Genomic DNA, 10329 nt, shown 5'->3' with positions numbered 1-10329 from the left:
ATTTCACACGTTTGATGCGCCACACGTAATTTCCGCCGCGCTGATGAAGAACAGTCCGGTTTTAGGAAAAAAGCCAAAGTCAGCCGCTCAGACAGGGTAGGTGAACGAACGGGATATTTGATTGTTTCGCAGAACTAATCTTCAGATGATGCAGTATTGGTCTGGCTGCACTGAACACACGTGACGCGCGCTCACAGAAACTCAGGAATCAATTACAGCTCAACAGACCTCCACAGACTTGGACAGTTTCTTTCTTTTAAGATGCAGTGGTTTTTGTGTGCAAGTTTTAATAAACGAACTTGCCTCACTTAAACGCAATAAACTTACAGGTGCATCTCAATAAATAGAATGTAGTGGAAAATTTCCTTTATTCCAGTAATTCAACTAAAATTGCAAAACTCGTGTCAATTTGCTGAACCACAGACAACGTCAGAGGCATCTTACCTGGAATAAGGAGAAGAAGAACTGGTCTGTTGCCCAGTGGTCCAAAGTCCTCTTTTCAGATGAGAGCTGGTTTTGTATTTCATTTGGAAACCGACTGCCCACACTGCCAAAAGCACCAAAAGTTGGTTAAATGACCATGATGTTGGTAAGAGGAAGATGAGAGACAAGAGACCAAAAAATGCAGATGAGCTGAATGCTACTGTCAAATAAACCTGGGCTTCCAGACCACCTCAGCAGTGCCACAAACTGATCTCCTCCATGCCACGCTGAATTGAGGCAGTAATTAAAGCAAAAGGAGCCACTGCCAAGTATTGAGTACATGTACAGTAAATCAACATACTTTCCAGAAGACCAACAATTCACTGAATTATTATTATTATTTTATTGGTCTTATGGAGTATTCTAATTTGTTGAGATTTGTTGTTGGGCTTTTGTTAAATGTGAGCCAAAATCATCACAATTAAAAGAACCAAAAACTTAAACTACTTCAGTCTGTGTGCATTTAATTTGTTTAATACATGAATTTCACAACTTGAGTTGAATTAATGAAATAAATTAACTTTTCCATGACATTCTAATTTATTGAGATGCACCTGTAATATGTTAAAAAAAACTCAAATGTAAACACACCTTTATTCGTCTGTCTGTCTGATTACTCTAGAAATCGCTTCTCACTGTCCTGGAGAGCACCTGATGGTGGTATGGTGATGTCCAGATGTCGAGTGAATCGTTGTTGTCTTTTCCTCTAGCAGTAAGAGTCCTGATATAGCAAGGAAACAGCAGGTTGATTCAGCAGCTGTGCGCAAAAGAGATGCTGACAATGATGGTCCAGATGAGCTGGTGCTTGAGAAAAGACAGAAGCTGGAAACCGTGTCAGCTGAGGAGATCAGGTAAGATTTCTTTACTTCTGTTTACATGCTGCTTCTGATGAATGTCTGAAATACTTCTTAGTGTGCTTGTACAGGTGGATTGATTGATTGGTTTTACAGATTAATCTGCACCAATAGTTGCTTTTCGAAACTGCCAGTTATTGGCATTAATCTCTCTCTCTGTATATATATTCATTTTGTTTTGGAGGGTTTTATGCTTGAAATGGGAGAAGCCTGTTTTACTGTTTTTCAACTGAACTTTTTGAAGCTATAAGAAACATAATAGCATGGTAAAATATACAAATTTTATTAAATTAAAATAAATTTGTTGGTAACTGACAGACATTTTTATTTACAAAAATATTTAATTATACATGTTTCATTATTTAAAAAAATTATGTGTGTGTATATATTCATTCGGCAGGAAGGATTTACAATCCACAAGAACAGCCTGTTTCAGTTTTTCTGAAAAATAAAATGGTAAATTATAATTTAAAAAGGTCAGTTGTTTTGTTTTTATTTAACATTTCCAAAATTATTATTATTATTTTACTTTAAGAAGCCAAAAAAACATTAGCACGAGATATAAAAATATTATAAAAAATAAATGTCCTTTGTCAGTAGTTCATGAAACAGCTATTTTAATTTATTTTAATATATTAGACAATTGATAAAAACCTTTTTTTGTCGTCATTATTATTATTATTATTGTTGTTAATTTTGTAATAAAGATTGAGTGAATTTTTTAAAAATAATTTCATTAAACGATCAGTTGAGTTTTTGGTATTCCAGCCTTAGTTATCTCTATGGACACAGTGCACTCTTGGTTGACCTGTAGTGATTGCCATCATCTCTATCTGTGTCGTCCTTCAGAGCTCATGCCTAGAGTGAAGGCGGAGCAGGTGGAGACCGTGGAGGGCTGCACTCATGAGGTACACACAAACACAGTGGAGAAAACCCCATCTCTGTTTAATGTTCATGTTGTGACCCAGTCTTTCTTTCTCAGGTGGTTCTTCCTGCAGACGAGGAATACACTCCACTGAAACCACGTGTTGGAAAAGCAGCTAAGGTAATAAAAAAAAAAACCTTACTGAACATCCTCTGACAACCACTGTTGGGAACGTTACTTTAAAAAAGTAATTAGTTATAGTTACTCAACTACTTGTTCCAAAAAGTAACCGAGTTAGTAACTGAATTACTCTGTAATCAAAGTAAGTCTTTACCAGGGAAAGTTACTATTTGCGTTACTGTAAAAAAAAAAAAAAAGTTGCTAAATTTCAAAGAATTTTTTTTTTTTTTTTTTTTAGCAGTTTTGACAATTATTATTATTTTTTTTTTAGCAGTTTTCACAAGTCAGTTGAAATGAGTAGAACAGACAGGTGTTCGTACATAACTTTGGATATTTATTGCACGTCAACAGACAGCAAGAGTTTTATCCTGCACTTCAAGTATCTTTGACTCCATAAACTGGATAGTTTTAAGAGACGGGTCTAAACAACAAGACCAAAGACACTTAAAAAGGGTTGCTTCTGTTAGGTGGACATGGCAACCCTTCAAGGGCACGCTCTGCCAAGCAGCCTTTCAAACATAGACAAAACTCAATGGATCTCTTTGTTTGCTTTAATTTGACTTTGGTCAATAACAGAAGGTACCAAACACTGAAGATGCTATGGTTACAACGATTTTGTTCAGCTGTCATTGACTCTGTGTCTTTCTGGTCACATGACCTGCAGAGCGTGGCATGGTCTGGGAGGAAACCATCATCCTGCTGCCAGACAACGTGCATCATGTGTTCCTGTCAGCCACCATTCCCGACGCTCGGCAGTTTGCTGAGTGGATCTGTCACCTCCACAAACAGGTGGATCATCACCTTAGCACCCACTCCGAACACTTCAGCGATCACCTAACAACAGCCTAGAATGCCTTCGCAAATGCTCAGAAGACTCTAGCAACCACTACCTTTACCAACGTCCAGTCAGAAGTTCAGAACATGTTAACAATCACCCCCGAGTGCTCTATCAACACCTCGGCACAACCTCCTGTCCCGTGTTGTTATCATTGTTAACTAAAACTTGATTTTGGGAATTAAAGCTAAATGTAAACATAAGATTAAAAATGTTGAAATAAGTTTAAGTTTAAATACCAAAATGACTAAATGGTACAAATAAATGACAGCTATATCGATATATAAAAACAGAAATTAATGATCAAATGCACATAACATTATTAAAATGAAAATTGAAGATATGTATACATGTATTATTACCTAAAGTAGTATATAAATAGTAATACTATGTGCAGTTTAAGGTACATCTGATGTAAGGGCTATAATGCATCCATAATAGTTGCTTGTGTTTACTTGCAGCCCTGCCACGTGGTGTACTCAGACTACCGCCCCACTCCACTGCAGCTCTACATCTTTCCAGCAGGAGGAGACGCACTCCACCTTGTGGTGGATGAGAACGTGAGTGGCTGAATGCTTTGGAGAGCTGCATTAACGCCTTTATTCCGTCATCAGAAATGAAAGTTATGCACGCTCGTATGATCTCGGGTGTGTGCCGTCCTCTGTGTTACTGAATGGAATTTGTGTCCTATTATCTGTCATGGGTGTGGTATTGAGCTGTCATTTCAAGAGTGGTACGTCTAGATGTGTGTGTGTGTGTGTTGCATAACTTCAAAGCCACAAGCAGCAACAAGCTTAAGAAAATATGCCTATTACCATTGCAGTTATATAATCATATTTTTTTTATCCTTGACAGGGAGAGTTCAGAGAAGACTATTTTAACACTGCAATGCTGGTCCTGAGGGATGCAGGGGATACGGGGGGCAGTGTTGGAGGCAAATGGGACCCGAAAGGTGGAACCAAAGGTTAGTATTCAACAGCCAGCATCATAATAAATCAGAAATAACAGTGATTTCCAAGGAGAAAAGTTGTTAAATCCAGCAACTGACACCCACTTTCAAGATCCAATCCATTTCTGAGGATTAAAAGTAAATTTGACCTAGCATTTTGTTCTTTTAATTTAATATCCTGTTTTACATGAAAATATCATTTTATGTAATCTGATATTATTCATGTTCATTTTAGGGTTGTATTGTGTATTATTGTGCAGTGAGGGGCCCAAACCCTCAATCCAGTCACTAGTTCGGATAAATAGTTAACCTCACATGAACTCCCATTTGCTGTGAATCTTGCATATTGATTATATGGCACTGTTTACACCAAATATTAACATCTGTTTTGCGTCATCTGGTCACAAATAGCCAGCTGAGACAGATTGTTGTTGACAGCTTGTGCTTAAATAAACCGCACAAAACAATCTGAAACATTACTCCCAAACTTCATCTCAACTCACCACAAATATGATGTTTTGAGCATAACCCTCATCATTTCAATGAATCTGAAGTTCAGCTTGATTAAAGTTAAATTAACTTCCTGTCACTGCAATTTGAGGTTATGCTGGAACTGAAGTTCAGCTTGATTTTAAAATGTACTTCCTCTTCTGGTCAGGCGTATCAACAAATCACAGTGGTTATTTAAAAAAAAACAACAACACACAAAAGCGTTTTCAATTAAATGTATTTTAAATGTAACATGAATTTATAAGCAGTACTTAATTGAATATTCCTTTTGAGATCACATTTAACTGTGAATAAACTATTAGTGTTCAGTGTCACACATTTATGCTTTTATTTTTGGCACTGTCCACTTCTGATCGTATTGCCTGATGGATATTATTATTAAGTGTTGGGAACATGCAGGCTGATGTATTTCAGAATTGTTTGTTGGTTTTTCCCTCGATTAGTTTTTTCGCTCAGGTCCATCCAATGTCTTTAAGATTGTGAAGATGATCATGAAAAGGAACTTCCAGCCGGTGATCATCTTTAGCTTCAGTAAGAAAGAATGAGAGGCTTACGCACTGCAGGTGTCCAAACTGGATTTCAACACAGGTATTAATGATATAATAATTAATAATGCTTCTTGCTTAATGTTGTTCTTACTTAATTTAAAGGTTCTAGATTGATATCTTGCAGTCACAGCTTCAAGGACTGATTCTTAGGTTCAGGATTAATGTCATTTTTGTTCTTTGAAGAAATATTTCTTTGTTTTTCATTTTAGAACTCGAAGGTGATCTCGCTCTTATTGCTCAAATATGGGAGCAATGACGATTTATCTCTCCTATTAATTACAAAGAAAGAATGCAAATCATGTCCAAAAAAGTCCGTAAAAGAAATGAGCTCAGCTTTGGGATGCTTTTTGGAGAATTTTTCGTTTCTGAAACTGTTACGGGAGTTCTTTATCGAGTACTCATTTGTTTGAAACAGAAGCCAAACACATGAACATGGCCCTGTTGACGTGTCGGGTCTTCTGTTCTCTCTTGTGGGAAAACGGACAGCATGCACAACTTTTAACAATCTTCAAAAGGGTTACCACTTCCCATACTGCTTCGATTTGCAAGACCTAATTGGATTTAGTTTTTAAGGTGACTGATGTGATGCACCTAGAAGTGTTGCGTGTTTTGAAATAGCGTGGACTTAAGACTTGAAGTCTTTGGGCTTTGATGGTGTATGGGTGAGCACTTCGGCCTGCACTAGCAGTCATCCGCACAGCTGTTACTGTTTTGCGAGTCTTGCTTGAGGTGGGGAGAGGGTTTTCATTGGCTCTGTCAGAGCACACATCATCAGAGCTTTCCAGCTCAAGTGTGATTTTATAGAGGGTTTCCAGCACATTTTCATCATTTCCAGCATGCACAAGTGAAGTTGCGTTTCTAATCTTTTGAGGAGTTGTTTATGCAGAGATATTGTGGTCTGAAGTAATGTTGTGGCCATGTTGGGATATTCAGACACTTGTATTGGTCTACATGTAGGTTCTCAACTGGCTGGTCTGCTGTTTTGTTGACGTAACAGAAAAAATAATGCTAAATGCAAACAATAAAATGCACCTGACCGTATGGTCATGCATAAAACAGCTAAATAATTATAGGAGGAGAATGATGTCAAAAATGTCCAGGTGTCATGTGGTGCAACCAGTGTGCAGAAACGATAGGAAATAAAGAGGAACCCTGTAGACCCTCATGAGCTCATTCAGTCTCTTAAAATATCAGACAGTTTGACTTTGTTACTTTGTGACTTGGAAAAGTTAAGTCATTTGGTACAACTTCCCAAAAATCTATTATTTGTGAAGTAATAAATACATAAAATGTTAAGAATTCACGAAATTAGTTTAAAAATGCTTTTGATAAATTATGTGTTGAAGGGCTCGACATTATTGCTTTTCCGCTTGTCCGGGACAAGTGGATTTTGTGAAGGGGCAAGTAACCTGATCAAAATTTTAATAACAAACAATTACTAGGGCAGCACCGAAACTTCGGCAAAAATGATTCAGATTATATTACTTTCAGTGTAAACCGGAGACTAATAATAACGGATGATGTATTGACAGTATTGACTCGAGGTCTCGTCAGTTGAGGCGCATGCATCCGGTCTGACTCGCAGAGAAATCAACACTATCCACCTTTTTCCTCAACGCGGAAGTAAGCCTATGGGTGAGACTTCAGTTTCATTAGCCGTGAGGAGAATAACAACGTGCAGTTAACAGTAAAAAAAAAGTTTGCGGTACAAACCAGTGTGTTCTTAATTAAGATAACAGATTAAAATATGATAGGACCCATCAATTGTCAATATCAAGCAGCAAAATGAACTGTTTTGTACAGCTAAAAATAGAAGACCGGAAGCTTTACCCAGAGAATTTACAAATGGCGGTGCCCATTTTTACATCAGGAGAAAGGTGGATAATCACAGCAGAAACAAACATACTGCGGTAGAAAAAAAGATAAATATTCTATATAAAATATGCAACATTACACGAGCAGGAGTGTTTTCCTGACTTTCAACTCGATTGCAAATGTGATATTGATTTTATACAACTTTATTTAAATAAACAAGTAATATTAACTGACATTTTAGACACATTATGGATCATTTTTGCTCCATTTCGGTAAAGAAAAATAGTTCTACAACACATAACATTTAGTCTTTCGTTACTAAATGATTCATTTTTGAATGAGTCAATGATTCAGTGAGCCATTTATAAAAACGACCATTTATAACGAACCGGTTGATTCAACGGTTTACTCATTAAAGGGATAGTTCACCCAAAAATCAAAATTTTGTCATTAACTCGCCCTCATGCTGTTCCCGTGAGACGTCCGTTTATCTTCGGAACACAGTTTAAGATATTTTAGATTTAGTCCGAGAGCTCTCAGTCCCTCCATTGAAGCTGTGTGTACGGTCTACTGTCCATGTCCAGAAAGGTAAGAAAAACATCATCAAAGTAGTCCATGTGACATCAGAGGGTCAGTTAGAATTTGTTGAAGCATCGGAAATACATTTTGGTCCAAAAATAACAAAAACTACGACTTTATTCAGCATTGTCTTCTCTTCCGTGTCTGTTGTGAGAGAGTTCAAAACAAAGCAGTCTGTCATATCCGGTTCACGAACAAATCATTCGATGTAACCGGATCTTCAGTTCTGCCGCACATGCACCTCGCACAGCCGCTCTTCAGTTCTGCCGCGCACATGCAAAGCACACACGCACACACAGAGACAGTTTCAGACAGAGCATGTTTGTATGTTCACATTGATGTTAAAATGAAATTTTCTGATTTGTGACATTTACTTTTTATGTAATGCTAAACCAATGCTGGTCACTTTCAAAAGTTATAGTGATTCTTTTCCAAGAAAGAGTGTGAATCAAATTAGTTATAGAATTTTCACTTTTAAATATAATTGAAATTTTACACACTTTAATCTATATAGTATTGCATATCGAATATCACATTTTTTAACAAGGTATCGTAAATCACATTTTTCTTCAATATTGCACAGTTTCTTCACAGGAACTGTTTTGGAGAAAAAATGTATTCACATCACTTGCTCACCAATGTATCTTCTACAGTGAGTGGGTGCCGTCAAAATGAGAATCCAAACAGCTAATAAAAACATCTCAGTAATCCACAAATAATCCACACCAATCCAGTCATTAAGATGTTTATAACTTCAAACCCCTGCTTCTTTCTAAAATATGAGTCCTCTCTCCATAATGTTACTTTCTCCGTAATCCAGAGAGATATGCACAGGTCAAGCACAGCTTACAAGTGAAAACAGTTCAGTTCTAAACAAATATGTGGGCAGATTTTGTCACCGTTTAAAGTTAAAATGCCTTGATTTGTTTCTTACCAACATGCTGCTTTACAACAAGCTAACTTCAACAGCCCATGCTTTCCTTTAAAATAAATTATGAAAATGTTTCAAGTCTTTTAACAGCAGCACAGGGACACTGTGAAATGCAAGTCATTGTCCAGTGGGATGTATTTTAACAAGCCAGATATATTAATAAGAATTGAAATTTTTGGGTGACATTTAGTAGTAAATTACACCAAACACAAAATTGCTTATAAATCTATTTTCATATGGTTGAATACCCTAAAATGTTTTTCACATGTACCACCTTAAGCTTTAAATATGTTAAAGAGTTTACCATTATTAACATCCAAATTTGTGAGGTTTACTCTTTTAGCAAAATATTCACTTAAACTTGTAAGCGGTTGCTTTGTTAATTGAAGGTCTGCTGCACAAACCACAGTAAAGTCAGGCAGAACGTGTTAAACTTGTTTGAGGTGTCTGGCTGTTTTAGCAAATCCCAAAATGGTTTCAAGAGGCTCGTAAAACGTTGCACTCTCTCTTTGGGTTCTCCTGTTACTCCTCCACTTCTGCATCTCAACAGTGCCGTCATCCATTCCCACATTGCAGGACAGCAGTGTTTGGCTCGTACTCATGCAGTAGAGGTGCTGGTCTCAGATCACGCTGCTCTGTCAGTGTGAAGATAAACCGATCCTCCATCAGAACTCCTGCTGTTGGAGGATGAGCGATTACAGGACTAGTTCAGATATGCTGTTTGTGTAAATGTTGCCTTTATGAGGAACAGCCCATCCTTCAACTTGACCCTTTGTTCTCAATGACTTATTCTGGGCTCCTTATGCTTCTGACCCAGATTTGTCTTTGTGGGTATTTCTACTTCCCTGATACACAAATTATTCCATCTTGTTTTTGAAAAATATGTAATTTATGAAAATTATTATCATCTAATTAATTTTTAATATCGAAGTTATGTAATTAATAAGTCATAATAACATTTTATTAGTACTAGTAATAGTGATTATAAATGTATTCTAATTATTATAGCTGGATATATGTAGATAAAATGTAACCACATGACGCTAACCACTACATTCATTAATCTGCTTTTTTTTATGGAATATGTAATTTTTCAAATCCATATATTCTCATTTAGATTCATTAATTGTTTGTAAAGGTGTATATTATTATAAAATGAAATAAAGAAAATAAAAAGCATCTTATTTTGGAGAAAGGAGAACGTCAAAGCTGCTCTTTTCCACAGATTGAAAGCACGGGAGGCCCGAAACAACACAGCTGTGAATTACCATTATCTCTCATTATATGGTTGAGATCGGCTCAGACTGTTTGAGTTCCATTCAAGGAAGTAAGTGCGAGTAAACCGAGACTGACGTTTCATTTTTAGGTGACCCATTGCTTGAAAATGTTGTACTTTTTGTTCATGGTCTTGGTGTTAATAGGGTTTAAGCTGGTCTTGATTAGCTACACTATGCTAATCTGCCTGAGCTGTGATTAAACGCAGTGCTAACGTGACCTGGAAGAGTCCTGAAGCAGTGTGTGATTAATTGGGATCGTTTCCCAACAGGTGGAGCATGTTCTGCCGTTGCTGAAGAGAGGAATTGGTATTCATCATGGCGGCCTGCTCCCGATCCCGAAAGAGACCATTGAGATCCTGTTCTCTGAGGGGCTGATAAAGGTGAGACCCTTCAAGTGACTGGAAGCACCTTTGTGTAATGTTGGTGTAATAATATTACCTTCGTAATCATCGGGAAGGAGGAGGCGGGAACCGGCGGACAAACAAAATGAAACTTTAATTACA

General features: G+C 37.1%; 1 pseudogene; it reads left to right on the top strand.

Annotated features, from left to right (window-relative positions):
* Nucleotides 1–43: 43 nt before the first annotated feature.
* The window catches only part of LOC113053893 (exosome RNA helicase MTR4-like), a 23965-nt pseudogene continuing 13679 nt past the window's right edge, over nt 44–10329 (top strand).

The sequence above is a fragment of the Carassius auratus genome, chromosome 35 (assembly GCF_003368295.1).
Source record: "Carassius auratus strain Wakin chromosome 35, ASM336829v1, whole genome shotgun sequence".
NCBI classification, from domain to species: Eukaryota; Metazoa; Chordata; class Actinopteri; order Cypriniformes; family Cyprinidae; genus Carassius; species Carassius auratus.
The sequence above is the reverse complement of the archived record's forward strand: the minus strand, read 5'-3'. Positions and strand labels throughout refer to the sequence as shown.